The following is a 14,683-nucleotide window of genomic DNA, read 5'->3' as shown; positions in this document are numbered from 1 at the left end:
GCTTCACCTGTGTTGCGAGCCGTGGCCAGTAGTATTTCTCTTTGATCCGTGCTAATGTTCTTGTGTAGCCTAGGTGGCCCGAGGTAGCTTCATCGTGACAGGCCTGCAAGATTTCACTGCGGAGAGTTTGAGGGATGACCAGTAGATATCGCTTCCCTGTTGAATTGAAGTTCCTCTTAAAAAGAACACTGTTGCGTATGCAGAATGATGACAAGTTCCTTGAGAACAATCTGGGCTTGTTTGTGGTGCGACCTTGTAAGAAATCAATTAGTGAAGCGAGCTCCTGGTCCTCTTGCTGCTGTTGAGAGATGGTAGCCGCACCAAGAATTCCTAAAAAGCCTGCGGATTCGTCATCATCTCGGCCTGACAACTCGATCGGTGATCTGGAGAGGCAGTCAGCGTCTAAGTGCTGCCTTCCCGATTTATAGACCACTGTCGTGTCATACTCTTGAAGCCGTAGGCTCCAGCGTGCCAAACGTGCAGATGGATCTTTCATGTTGGTCAACCAACAGAGAGAATGGTGGTCACTTATGACTTGAAATGGGCGGCCATATATGTACGGACGGAACTTGGTAACGGCCCATACTACAGCCAAGCATTCCTTCTCTGTGGTAGAATAGTTCGACTCGGCACGTGACAGTGTTCTACTCGCGTAAGCGATGACTCGCTCAGCGCCGTCTTGTCGCTGAACAAGGACGGCACCTAGACCGACATTGCTGGCGTCGGTGTGGATCATTGTCGGCGCATCCACGTCAAAGTGGGCAAGAACAGGTGGAGTTTGTAGACGGTGCCGCAACTCGTTAAATGCCGCCTCCTGCTCCTCGCCCCACACAAACGTGACATCTTCTCTGGTTAGGCAGGTGAGCGGTGAGGCGATGCGTGCAAAACCCGCAATAAATCGCCGGTAATATGAGCATAGGCCCAGGAAGCGTCTGACTGCCTTCTTGTCTGTAGGCCTTGAAAACTTTGCGACGGCTGCGATTTTCTCAGGATCAGGTCTGACACCTGTGTGACTTACAATGTGGCCCAAAAACTGTAGTTCTTCATAGCCAAAGTGGCACTTTTCAGGTTTTAAGGTAAGCCCAGCGGACCGTATGGCTTGAAGAACTGACCGTAGCCGACTGAGATGTTCATCAAATGTGGCAGAATAAACAATCACATCATCTAGGTACACTAAGCAAGTCTTCCACTTAAGGTCTGAGAGAAGCGTATCCATTAGCCTTTGGAACGTGGCTGGGGCAGAGCACAAACCAAAAGGGAGAACTTTGAATTCATACAGCCCATCAGGCGTCACAAACGCAGTCTTTTCGCGATCCCGCTCATCGACCTCTATTTGCCAGTATCCACTTTTTAAGTCCATCGATGAGAAGTAACGTGCATGCCGTAGCCTGTCGAGGGAATCGTCGATGCGTGGTAAGGGATACACATCTTTTTTCGTAACCCGATTGAGCTTGCGATAATCGATACAAAACCTCAGGCTGCCATCCTTCTTCTTAACGAGTACCACGGGCGATGCCCAAGGACTTTTCGACGGCTGGATGACATCATCTTCTAGCATTTTCTTGACTTGCTGCTGTATTGCTTCACGCTCTTTTTCAGCTACGCGATACGGATGCTGTCGGATGGGTATTGCTGTGTCCTCCGTAATGATGCGGTGTTTCGTCAGTGGTGTTTGACGCACTCGGGACGTTGTAGAGAAGCAGTCCTTAAAATGGTCAATCAGTTCTCTGAGCCTTTGTTTCTGCTGCGGCACTAAACCTGGGTCGACGTCGACGACGGGTGTAGATGGCATCGTATCGGTGGTTGATTCCTCTTTTACAGCAAAGCAGTGTTGGACGTGGTCAATTTCGTCAAAGTACGCCACAGCGGTGCCTTTACTGATGTGCCGGCGTTCATTGGTAAAATTTGTCAGTAGTACCTCTGTGCGACCGCCGATTAGGCTGACGATGCCCCGAGCGATGGCAATACCTTGATGGAACAGAAGTGCAGTTAGTTGTTCAGCTACACCGTCCTTGTCAAACTGTTCTCCGCAACTTACGGAGACAAGACTGCATGATAGTGGTGGTATGCAGACGTCGTCGTCGGCTACATGTAACGATGTACGTCGGCGCTCTTCGTCTCGGCTCGTGTCTGTACTAGTTGACAAGGTTATCTCGCCGTCCCGTATGTTAACCACGGCGCCGTACTCCCGCAAGAAGTCCATTCCAAGGATGAGTGATCTGCAGCACTCCTTTAAAATCATAAAAGTGGCGACAAAAGCTGTATGTCCTATCTGGAGCCGTGCAGTACATTTTCCTGTAGGTATCTTTATCTGGCCCCCGGCATTTCGAATATAAGGGCCCGTCCATTGCATTTTGACTTTCTTAAGCCGGTCTGCCAACTGTTCACTCATGATGGAAAAGTCTGCGCCAGTATCGACTAAAGCTGTCACGTCGTGCCCATCAATTATTAAGGGTAGGTCGGCACTTACAAATTCGTCGGCGTCCCGTTTCTCCGGGTTGCTCTGCTCGTTTCTCAGTAATAATGGGGGATTTTCGGCGGTTCGACGACTTGCAACCTTCCCCCCGGAGGTCGCTGATTTCAGTTTCCCCGCCGTGGGCTTGGAGAACGGCCTCGTACCACGTCGGCGAAACTGCGACGGTTCGGCGAAGAATAGCGTAATGGAGACGGCGAGCGCGACCGAAGATCAGCTGAGCTACCTTGTTCCCGAGTGACACTGTCGTCGAAGCGTGGATGTCTCTCTTGAAACTGGCGCGGAGTGGCAGGTGACATTTCCTGGATGCCACCCTGGCGATGAGGGCAAAAACGATAAATGTGCCCTGGTTCGCCACAGTGAAAACACAATGGTCGGCGATCAGCAGTGCGCCATACGTCGGTCCTGCGAAGCTGTGGTCGCCTGAAATGCTCCCTCTGTATCCAGGCAGCAACAGGTGGCCGCTGGTGGTATTGCTGTACCGGCATGGTAGAAAGCGGGCGACGGACAGCGTCTGCGTAGCTATATGCGCGTGGCTCGAAGCGAGGCCCGGGACTCGGTTCAGGGAGTGGCTCAGGAGGTGCTAATGCTTGCCGAATTTCTTGGCGAACAACTTCAGCGACCGAAGCAACAGTAAACTCCTTCGGTGTCACAGTTTGCTTCGCAATCTCCTCGCGCACAATGTCCCTTATCAGTTGACGCAGCGAGGTCTCGTCTGTCACTGTGAGTACTGCGGCTCCTGCAGGCGCATCGTTAGTCAGGCGTTCGTATTGCCGACAACGCTGCTGGAGCGCCCGCTCGATTGCTGTGGCTTCCTTAATGAATTCTTCCACTGTTGTAGGCGGGTTACGCACGAGACCAGCGAATAGCTGTTCTTTGACGCCGCGCATGAGATGGCTCAGCTTCTTCGAATCCGGCATATTGGGATCCGCGCGGCGAAACAAACGAGACATGTCCTCGGCAAACATGGAGACACTTTCGTTGGGCTTCTGAATGCGCAACTCGAGAAGGCGTTGTGCATTATCTCGGCGATCAGTGCTTCCGAAGGTGTCAAGTAGCCGACGGCAAAATTCGTCCCACGTTGTCAAATGTGCCTCGCGGTTTTGGAACCACGTCCTTGCGCTACCTTCAAGAGCGAAGTACACATTGGAAAGCTTCTGGTCCGGACGCCACTGATTGACCTTAGCTACGCGTTCGTACTGGTCCAGCCAGTCTTCGGCGTCTTCGTACGTGTCACCGTGGAAGCTTGTGGGGACTAGATTGTTTTGGATAGTCACCTGTGTTGGACTCGCAATCGCCATTTCCTGAGTCGGTGAGGTCGCTGACGAAGTTCGTTGCAAGAGACCGAATTCCGGGCACAGACCTTGTAGGCGGCGGCTTGCGCGGTGCACAGGTGTCTCGACGCGTGGATGATGTCTTGAAGGGCTGGACGGAGGGTTACTCGTAGGAGTCGTCCCTATCATTAGGTGATGATGCGATACCCAGCACCTCCACCAGTGTCACGGCTCACTTCAGACAAAAGTGGAGAGCGGTATTTAATCGAAACAATTAGAACAAGCGCTCAGTTCAGGCTTCTTCTTCTCTAGCACCCTCACTTGCACGCACGAGGTCGTCGTCCTCGTCGTCAGCGTGGTTGGGCACAGATGGCGTCGCGGCAATATATATATATATATATATATATATATTAATACGGCACCACACTATGCCAACACAAGCGCTGCCGCGGTCACCGCACTTCCTCTGCTTCCTGCTTCCTCCCTGTCATTACTCGTCAAACAAGATTATATATATATATATATATATATATATATATATATATATATATATATATATATATATATATATATACATTGTAAGGAAGATAACGAACGTGCGCACTGGGTCAGCAGCATCGGCAGCATCAAGCGCGCAGCAGAAGCTCGAGCTCGGGAACTGCTCGGTGCATCGTAGAACCGGCGGTCGCTACGAACCCTAATAAATCTCCTTTACAAGTGGTGGAGGTGCTGCGTATCGATCCCAGTACCTCTTCAGCGGAACCGACGACAACGACGTTGAAGAGTGGCTGTCGTCCTACGAGCGGGTGAGCGTTCATAACAAATGGAATGACTCAGATAAACTGGCTTACGTATCATTCTATCTCGCGGGCGTGGCCAGTCTCTGGTTCAGAAATCATGAAAGGGATATCCGAACGTGGTCGGTGTTCAAGACATCGATTGCCGAAGTATTTGACCGACCCGCCGTCAGGAAACTCCGAGCCGAGCAGCGCTTGCGTACACGCGCACAGGACACGGGTGAGACATTCACCAGCTATATAGAAGACGTTCTAGATTTGTGCAGGCGCGTGAACGCTGCCATGACGGAAGCGGAAAAGATAAAGCACGTCATGAAGGGAATCGATGATGACGCGTTCCAGATGCTTCTGGCCAAGGACCCACGCACTGTTGGCGACGTGATCAGCTTGTGTCAGAGCTATGATGAGTTGCGTAAGCAGCGAGCTCTGACAAGGCGACATCCCACACCAAATACGACGTCACTCTGCAGCCTGACCACCGGCCCAGAACAAGCCTCCCTAATAACCCAAATCAAGGATTTCGTCCGCGAAGAAGTTGCACGACAGCTATCTCTGGTGTCCGTTACTCAGGAGTCTGCCAGCACTTTGCCGTCTCATCTCCGTAACGTGATCCATGAAGAGGTCGCGGAAGCGCTGCCGGCTGTTCACCAGCAAGATGTCGTGACTACACCACTCACTTATGCTACGGTTGCTGCAATGGCCCCTAGCACTGTGCCCGTGCGTCACTTCCAGCAGCCTGTGCACCGCCCTCCCCCTCCCGTCCCCTGGACCACCACTGCCGTCACTAACCCGTGGCGTACGCCGGACAATCGCCCTATATGCTTCGCCTGTAGGTATCCCGGTCATGTCGCAAGGTTCTGCCGCCGCCGATCGCAGGCGTTCGATGGCGATCGCCGCGCGCCCTATGTGCCGCCTGATCCACCTGCGCCTTACGGATTCTTCGACCCATCACCAGCTCGCTCCCAGACTGATCGCCGTCCTCGCTTCGAACGCCTCCGGTCGCCCTCCCCACGTCGGCGATCGCTTTCCCCTATGCGTCGACGGCCCGTCTCTAACGAAGAGGGAAACTAGACGACGCAGTTCCTGAGGCAAGAACTGCGCAAGTGTCGACATGCCGAAGTCCTCCTCCTTTACCTGCTAATGTCATTGATTTGTTTATCGAAGATGTCCCGACAGTCGCCTTCGTCGATACCGGTGCCGCTATTTCAGTTATGGATGCAAGATTTTGCCGTTCGCATCGTAAAGTGACGACGTCTCTGTCTGGATTGTCGCTCCGAACGGCGAGTGCTCAACCCATTCGCCCTACCGCTGCTTGTACTGCCCGTGTGACCATACAGGACGTTTTGTACACGACTGAATTCATAGTTCTTTCATCGTGCTCCCACGCCGTTATTCTAGGATGGGATTTTCTCTCACGCCACAATGCCATCATCAATTGCGCTCGGGCTGCAGATTGAACTTTTCCACCTTGGTGACCTGGCCTCCGTCGATACTCATCCTGCCGCTAAAATTGTCGTGAAAGAAGACACCTGTATTCCTCCGCGCTCTTCAGCATTCCTACCAGTCTTCTGTAGTATCATATCCGACGGGACGGTCTTCTTCATGCCCTCTCATCACTTTGTTACCCGAAAAGCGCTTCCTTTGCCCTATGCAGCTCTTGACCTTGCCGCCGGTGTCAGCACGATGCCCATTTACAATCATCTTTCATCGCCGCTATCACTGCTCCGCCGCGAATGCCTTGGTTACGTCGAGTCGGTCGATTCAACACGAATTGTCTTCGTCCTCGACGAAGCGCCTACTACTGCGTTCCATGAACTGAGTGCCCTCTCCGTACCCGACTCAACATGCACTGGTGTGTTCAGCCCATTCATCGCCGAAGATGTGCCGCATTCGCAGCGATCTCAACTTCTCGCATTCCTTCAGCACTTCCGCCGTTCTTTCGACGTTGCGCAACCATCTCTTCGCCGCGCATCGACGGTCGAGCATTACATCGACACTGGCTCTCACTCACCGCTGCGACAAAGACCATATCGCGTGTCCGCTACGGAACGTCGCGTCATTGCAGACCAGGTCGATGACATGCTCCGTCGAGGCGTCATTCAACCTTCCCAAAGCCCATGGGCCTCTCCCGTGGTCCTCGTCCCAAAAAAAGACGGTTCCATCCGCTTCTGTGTTGATTTTCGACGCTTGAACAAGATCACGCTGAAGGACATCTACCCATTACCACGCATCGATGATGCTCTGGACTGTTTACAGGGAGCCGAGTTCTTTTCTTCGCTGGATTTGCGGTCAGGCTACTGGCAGGTTCCGATGGCAGAGGCCGATCGCCCGAAAACTGCCTTTGTTACACCAGACGGCTTGTATGAATTCACCGTCATGCCTTTCGGACTTTGCAACGCTCCTGCTACGTTCGAAAGGATGATGGATAATGTTCTACGTGGCCTCAAATGGAAAATCTGTCTTTGCTATCTTGACGATATTGTGGTGTTCGCCCCTGATTTCGCAACGCATCTGCTCCGTCTCCAGCACGTACTCACTTGCTTGACCAACGCCGTGTTGCAACTTAACCTGAAGAAGTGTAGATTTGCTGTTCGTCAGCTCACAATTTTAGGCCATGTCGTGTCAAAGGAGGGCATTCGCCCGGATGCCGAGAAGCTACGTGCTGTTACTGCGTTCCCAAAACCTACCACTATGAAAGAGCTACGCAGTTTTATAGGCCTCTGCTCTTACTTCCGACGATTCGTTCGAAACTTTGCGTCAATTATATCGCCTCTCGCGCAGATCCTTGGTGGCGCTAGAGATCTCTCATCATGGTCTCCAAAGTGTGACGACGCCTTCGCAACCTTGCGCCGTCTTCTCACGACGCCACCCATTCTTCGCCATTTTGACCCTCAAGCGCCAACCGAAATCCATACCGATGCAAGCGGTGTAGGCCTTGGCGCTGTGTTGGCACAGCGTCAACCTGGCCACAGAGAATACGTCGTCGCATACGCGAGTCGCACGTTAACCAAGGCGGAAACCAATTACAGCGTTACAGAAAAGGAGTGTTTGGCCATTGTGTGGGCGCTTGGCAAGTTTCGCCCATATTTATACGGCCGATCGTTTGACGTAGTGACCGACCACCACGCACTATGTTGGCTGTCGACGCTCAAAGATCCATACGGCCGCCTTGCCCGCTGGGCATTGCGAATCCAAGAATCCGCGTGGCTTACCGTTCCGGGCGAAAGCACTCCGATGCTGACGCGCTATCCCGATCGCCGCTTCCCCCGAAGACCCGTGACGACTCCGCCTGCGAGTGTGCATTATCCTCTCTGGACGTTCACACTATCGCTGCTGCACAGCGTAATGATCCCTGGACTGCATCTCTGCTCGACCTTCTCTCGGACACGTCGAAAGTTCCAGCGTCACGTACGCTTCGGCGCCAAGTTCCTCATTTTGCGATTCGAGACCAGCTACTATATCGACGCAACTATGCCCCAGAGGGACGCACCTGGTTACTCGTCATTCCGAGAACCTTGCGATCAGAGCTCTGCTCCTCGTTCCACGTCGACCCTCAGTGTGGCCACGCGGGAGTCTTCAAAACCTACGAAAGACTTCGACACCGCTATTACTGGCGGGGAATGTACAATTTCGTTCGAACGTTCGTCCGCTCTTGTCGTGAGTGCCAACGCCGTAAAGCACCACCACACAACTCCGCCGGTGAACTCCAGCCTCTGCAATGCCCATCCCGACCCTTTGATCGCGTGGGCATAGATCTCTACGGGCCACTTCCGTTGACTCCTACCGGCAACAGGTGGATAATCGTTGCGGTAGACCACTTGACCCGTTATGCGGAGACCGCTGCTCTACCAAATGCTACAGCGCAAGAAGTCGCCAATTTCATACTTCACCGTTTTCTCCTTCGTCATGGAGGTCCACGTGAACTTTTAAGCGACAGAGGCCGCGCCTTCTTATCTGAAGTCATCGAACAACTGCTTGCTGAATGCGCTATTGCTCATCGTAAATGCACTGCTTATCACCCACAGACTAACGGTACTCTTGGTGTACTAACGGTACTAACTCTTGGTGACATGCTCGCCATGTATGTTTCACCTGATCACTCTAATTGGGACCTCGTTCTTCCGTTTGTCACCTATGCCTACAACACCGCGACTCAGGCCACTCGCACTTTTACCTTCTTTACGGCCGTCATCCTTCGCACACAATCGACACCATTCTGCCCTACCGGCCAGACCCATCCGAATGCCTGCCGATCTCGGAAGCCGCCAGACACGCCGAGGAATGTCGCCAGCTGGCCCGCTGATTCACCTCGGACGACCAGAACCGTCAAAAAGCCGTTCACGATGCCCAGAACTCGACTCCCACTTTTCTCCCGGGCGCTCTCGTCTGGTTGTTAGTGCCACACCGCACGCCTGGGCTCGCTTCAAAACTTCTTCCGAAGTACGACGGGCCATATCGCGTTCTCGAGAGAACATCACCCGTGAATTACCTGATTGAGCCGCTAACGCCGCCGTCCGACATGCGACGTCGTAACCGCGAAGTCGTTCACGTTCAGCGTCTCAAGCCGTATCACGATTCTACCGTCCTTCCAGAAACCTAAGTCGCCAGGATGGCTCCTTTATTTCCGCGGGGCCAATGTAAGGAAGATAACGAACGTGCGCACTGGGTCAGCAGCATCGGCAGCATCACGCGCGCAGCAGAAGCTCGAGCTCGGGAACTGCTCGGTGCATCGTAGAACCGGCGGTCGCTACGAACCCTAATAAATCTCCTTTACAAGATATATATATATATATATATATATATATATATATATATATACTGGGACGTGCACTTAGTAGTGTCGAACGTTGTCCTTCGTGCTCTTTAGTTGTTTTAATTCCTGTTTGGCGAATGATCTGAGGGAGGAAGCGAAGGAAGTGCGGTGACTGCGGCGGCGCTTGTGTCGGCATAATCTGGTGCCGTATTAAAAGAATGTATGATTTAATAATATATGCAGCCAATATATGTATCCCATGTAAGCAGCTTAAACAGCTTCACTGGTAATCCGTCCCCATATGAATGCTGCGGCCAAACGACTTTTTTTTTTTTTTGGCAGGGAATGCAAAGTGCAGATCTCAGGCGTACGGTGTTACAAAGATAGCGAATGTGGACAGGCTGTCTGTGCTCGGCGGAAGGCGTCACCGCACCAACTAGTGCTCAACTTTAATCCTTGGCACCAGATGCTTTACTAGGTACAAGGGTCAGTATGAATTCATCGCATATTGTTGTTCTACTCCTAGGTTGTCGGCACGGACAAGGCAGGCTACCCTGTCAACCGGCTCACTCCTACGGCAATCAAGGCTGAGCCTCCAGGTAAGATCCGATTCCCTTGTATCAGCTCAAGGTCAACAGATCTGCTAATAACGGTTGTTGGCAGAAACAAGTTCGTCCATGGCGTCATGGTAGCGACCTCGTGAAAGGGCCTACCATGCAAACCTGCGTGACTATATTGGAATAACAGATATGACCTAGGTGGAATCGGAATAGCTCTCCCTGGCTTGTTTGGTACCCATATCCCTCGGGGGCGTCCAATGCGCTTTTTAATTCAGCACCAATTAGCCCAGAATCAAGACCCGTTGGGGTTTTACTTGTTGCCTGGGGACACTGTTAGTCAAATTTGGTCTCTCACAAGTCACTGGGCTCACATGGAAAGCAGTTATATATGTTCGGTAGCTAATCGCTTGGTCTACAATGTAAATACTTGGAGGCCTCAGCGTGGCGACGATGAGACAGAATAGCGGCTTGGTGTTTTTTCTTTTATTTTTTTTCTTTACAATTTGCGATAGAACGCAAAATATATCACTCGTTTACAGAGCTTTCCTCAACATTCCCACAGAAATCGCCACTACGGCGTCCCTTATATATCGTGCAGCTCCATCGCTTAGGCGGTCAAGTCCCATCGTGCGTTCGTTCATTCGTGCGTGTGCGTTGTGGTTTATAGTCAAAGTTTATATGGTTTATAGTCAAGAAGCCTTTCTTGCACTAAATGCCTTTTTTTTTTTTACGACAGTACTTTTTTGCAAAGATGAATCGCCTCTGAACATCGTAAGGTCGCAAGCGTAACTGTCAGCTACACTGCTTACAGCTCAGCACAGAAGCGATTTGGTGCACGGTTCAATTAGCTCAGCTAGTGCACCTCAGCCTCACATCGACGGAAACGACAATACATGCTTCATCTCTGTCATGCGATAACAGATGTGTGCTCGCAATAACTACGGTATTTCGAAAAGTACTGAGAAATAAATTTTGCCGGGCGTTTCTCTTCATATTTTATTAGATAACTGCCTACTACATCAACACTATCAGGCTCAGTTTGTTGAACACACAACATATCATTAATTATGTAGCGCTGAAAACGCGCGCCAAGTGGTGCGCAGTTTGCCTGTTATGTCACAGAAGACAGATGTGTTCTTCCCGTGCCATACCTCAAACTACGGACGTGCTGATCGGTCAGCCCAGTGCAGGGGTTGTACGAGACTCCGTGAGTGCTCTCCGCGCGCTGAGCGCATTATTAGGCCGGGATCTTCTACACTTTCTTTCTGGTCACGAAACTCCGCCGAAAGTTTCACATAGGTACAGAAGGTGGCACCAGATGCGCTGGCGTAAGTACTGGTGGAAGGAAAGTAGGGAAACGTCAAACAACGGAGGGCGTACAAAAACAAAGTTCACACTAGGGATTCAGAAAGTTTCGTTATGGGAATTAATCGCTGTTTTTTTTTTTTTTTTTAGCACGGGTAGCGCATTAGGCAACATAATCACAAGATCTTGGTGGCGCAATCCATCACCCCGTTCCAGAGGGGACGCTCATAGAATCCATCCATCCAACCGATGTTTCTTCTGTGCAAATAAAGAAGGAAACGGAGGCGTTTCCTACAACAGTTTAGGAATATAAGCAATTGGTAGTCGTTATGCAGCAGGAGATAAGAAAGACAAGAAAAAAATACTGTTGGATTGGAAAGAGGAAACCACGTAAGTGGTGGAACAGGGAAATAAAAGAAGCTATAGAATAGCCTAAGCAGCCGTCTACGGATCATCGAGAAGCAAAGAAGTTCGGATTACACGAAGAAGAGGTGCTCCTTAGACGGAACAAATACCGAGAAAAGAAAAGGGTGACGAGTGAGCTCATGCAAGCGAAAATTAAACGCATAAGGGAACGTTACGTGCATAACATTTGCAAAAAAGAAAATGGCGCACCAGAAAGATCCTGGAACCATGTAAGGACACTCGGAGCTCCAATTAAAAATTTGCAGACGGCTATAAGGGATGAATACGGTAACATCTTCGAAGGAGACGATGCGTCGCGGCACCTCACAGACGGCACCTCACAGACACTGTTAGGGTTAACTTCGGTAAAAAAAAAAAAGCGTAGTTCAGACCTAAACAAATCCAGCGTCAACATGGAAGCATGAGAGATCGAAACTTACCATAGAACACTTTTACCGCAAAAAAAGAAAAGAGCCGAAGGAAATATCCCTAATAACTGCCGCAGGACCCGATGCCGCAAATCCCATTACAGCTAATCAAAAACCTCGGTCCAAAGAGCAAGGTACTAACTTCAATGCTGCAATTGCAAAGACCAATGATGACTAATTGAACAAGTGATTAAAAGGAAGAAAATTCTGATTGGATGCCGTGAAAGCAAGGTGAGCCTCATTTACAAAGGCAAATGTTATAAGGATAGGACGAGCTCGTACAGGCCAGTTACATTAATGTCGGTGCTATACAGAATGGCAACGCAGACCATAAAATTACAACTGTCGAAATGGGCGGAAACAAATGATGTACTAGGGGAACTACAGAATAGGTTCAGACCTGGTTCGAGTGCCACCAAGAGACACCTAAGTCAAACATTAGGGTGACGTATTATTATTATTATTATTATTATTATTATTATTATTATTATTATTATTCTGAGGACACCTGTGTTTTGTGCTCCGGGCCTTTCTTCGGCAAAGAGCAATTATTTCGCTCGATTTCTTGCGGAGAACGTGCACACGCAAAGGGTATTGCGTGGCCGGACAACGACCTCGAGCTGCTGATGGTGGGTGAGCAGGCATTTACCTGTAACTTGTGCCAGAAAGCCGGCATTTTTGCATTTAGGCTTAGCGGCGTCATCCATCAAGTACTCATAATTGGTGATTTCAGTACGGCTGGCAGTTCCTGGCAAACTGGTGAAATTTCAACCCATTCCTTTTACTCATTGCGGCAAGTGCAACTCGTTACTTGTTTTTATATCTTTTACATCTATGTGCCAATTTCACGATATTCTGAACTCTTGTGGCAATGTATTAGGCATATGCCTTAGTAACGCAGAAGCTGTGAATGTGTCCTGTGGCGCTTTCCCCTTGCCATGCCCGATAAATATCATCCCCCGCTTCATATTTTTTTTTTACAATTCGCCATATCTAGTAGCAGGAGATTAAAGGATATAGCAGCACCTCGGTCTTTTAATTTCTGAGGCGGAGATGACGTGGGTCTTTACCACTATCTTAATAATGCGAGCTAGTCCTTAGTCGCAGAACAAAGGGATCTTAATGACCAAATCACAGTATTCACGAATATACTTCACGATCGATTGAAGACCTTTAAACCACTGAAAGGTGCTAAACGCTCTAAATTTCCCCAGTGGTTTTCTGTTGAACCGAAAACAGCTTTAAAGCTTCAAGACCGTGCTCATAGAAAGTCACAGCGTACGAATCAGGAACACTGGCATATATGTTTCAAAATCATTCCATCCATATAGTAGTACTTCTAAAAAATCAAAATCTTTCTGGAGACACGTTCGTGGGCAGTCATCCAACAATACGAAACAAGATATCCCTCTACTTAGTGGCTACAGTCAATCTGTTCCACATGTCGCGGGAGCCTTCGCCCTATACAGTTCGGGTCTGTATACGCTGAAGGGCACAGTGGCGGAGTTAGTGAGATTTCCAATCACCCTTCCCTGAACTCAAGTCGATCGGTCTCAGAGGAACTTCTTTTTAAGAGCATCAAACGCTTAACACCGCCTTTTTCGTGTGATCCTGATGACATTCCGCTTGCTTTGATTAAGACGTACGTGGTCTTGCTTGTTCCATCTGCTGACTTGTATTTTTAATTCTGCTTTAAAGGCAAACACATTCAAAACTCGTCAATTTTGTTATATGCTGATGACGCGAAATTTTTCTAAGTGGTAAAATATGTTAATGATTGCACCGCTGTTCAGACGGACATTGCGAATTTTGCCTCATCGTGCGGTGGAAACAAGCTTGTCATAAACGTAGCAAAATCGAAAATTGTAAGCTTCACGCGGAAGACTAACAAGACCTTATTTCCCTATAGCGTTAAAGACGTTCTCCTGCCAAGAGGTCGGGGAACGAAGGACCTTGGAGTGTACTTCGATAGCTCTTTTATTTTCTCGCCCCACGCTCAACAGACGAGGCAGCGGGCGCTTCGAACGCTCGGGACAGCATGTCGGGTGACCAGAGACTTCTAACAACCTGGGCCATCTATAATTTTATATGAGAGCGTATGCCTTCCAGTTCTAAGTACGCCTCCGTCGTTTGGGGCGGTACTTGTAGGTCAAATTGTGAACTTCTCAAAAGTGCGAAAAAAGTTCACATCTATATTTCAACATCAATTCTCTCAAAAGCCTCCCATCTCCATAGAGCTAACAGCGACTCTCGCATTACCTACCCTCACCTGTAGACGCAACAAGTCGGATGTTCTTTTTCTTTGCGAATTAATACGTGGAAAAATCTGCTGCTGGCGCTTGCTTTCTAATGTGCGCTTTTACATTCCGAAGAAAAGCACAAGGAAACAGCGCGCCTTTCAGCCTTCCGATTTTTGTGACCCTGTATCTAGACTGCAGGCGACATATAGCGCCCATTCTGAGTGCCTGGATATCTTCGTACCTAACTTTAGTATCTTCCAGAAAGTAGTTAGAGAGGAATTTCAATAACTGAACAAAAACTCTTATGTCTGTTGTGTGTTCCGTCATTCTATAATAATTATCTGTTTCTTCCCTTTTGCTTTGTATTCTCTTCGTGTACACATTTTATGCTGTGTTACAATCTGTAATCGCGAAATTGATGTTTTTTTGTGTGTGTGCTAGCACGCGT

This window comes from Dermacentor andersoni, chromosome 1 (genome assembly GCF_023375885.2).
Source record: "Dermacentor andersoni chromosome 1, qqDerAnde1_hic_scaffold, whole genome shotgun sequence".
NCBI lineage: Eukaryota > Metazoa > Arthropoda > Arachnida > Ixodida > Ixodidae > Dermacentor > Dermacentor andersoni.
The sequence above is the reverse complement of the archived record's forward strand: the minus strand, read 5'-3'. Positions refer to the sequence as shown.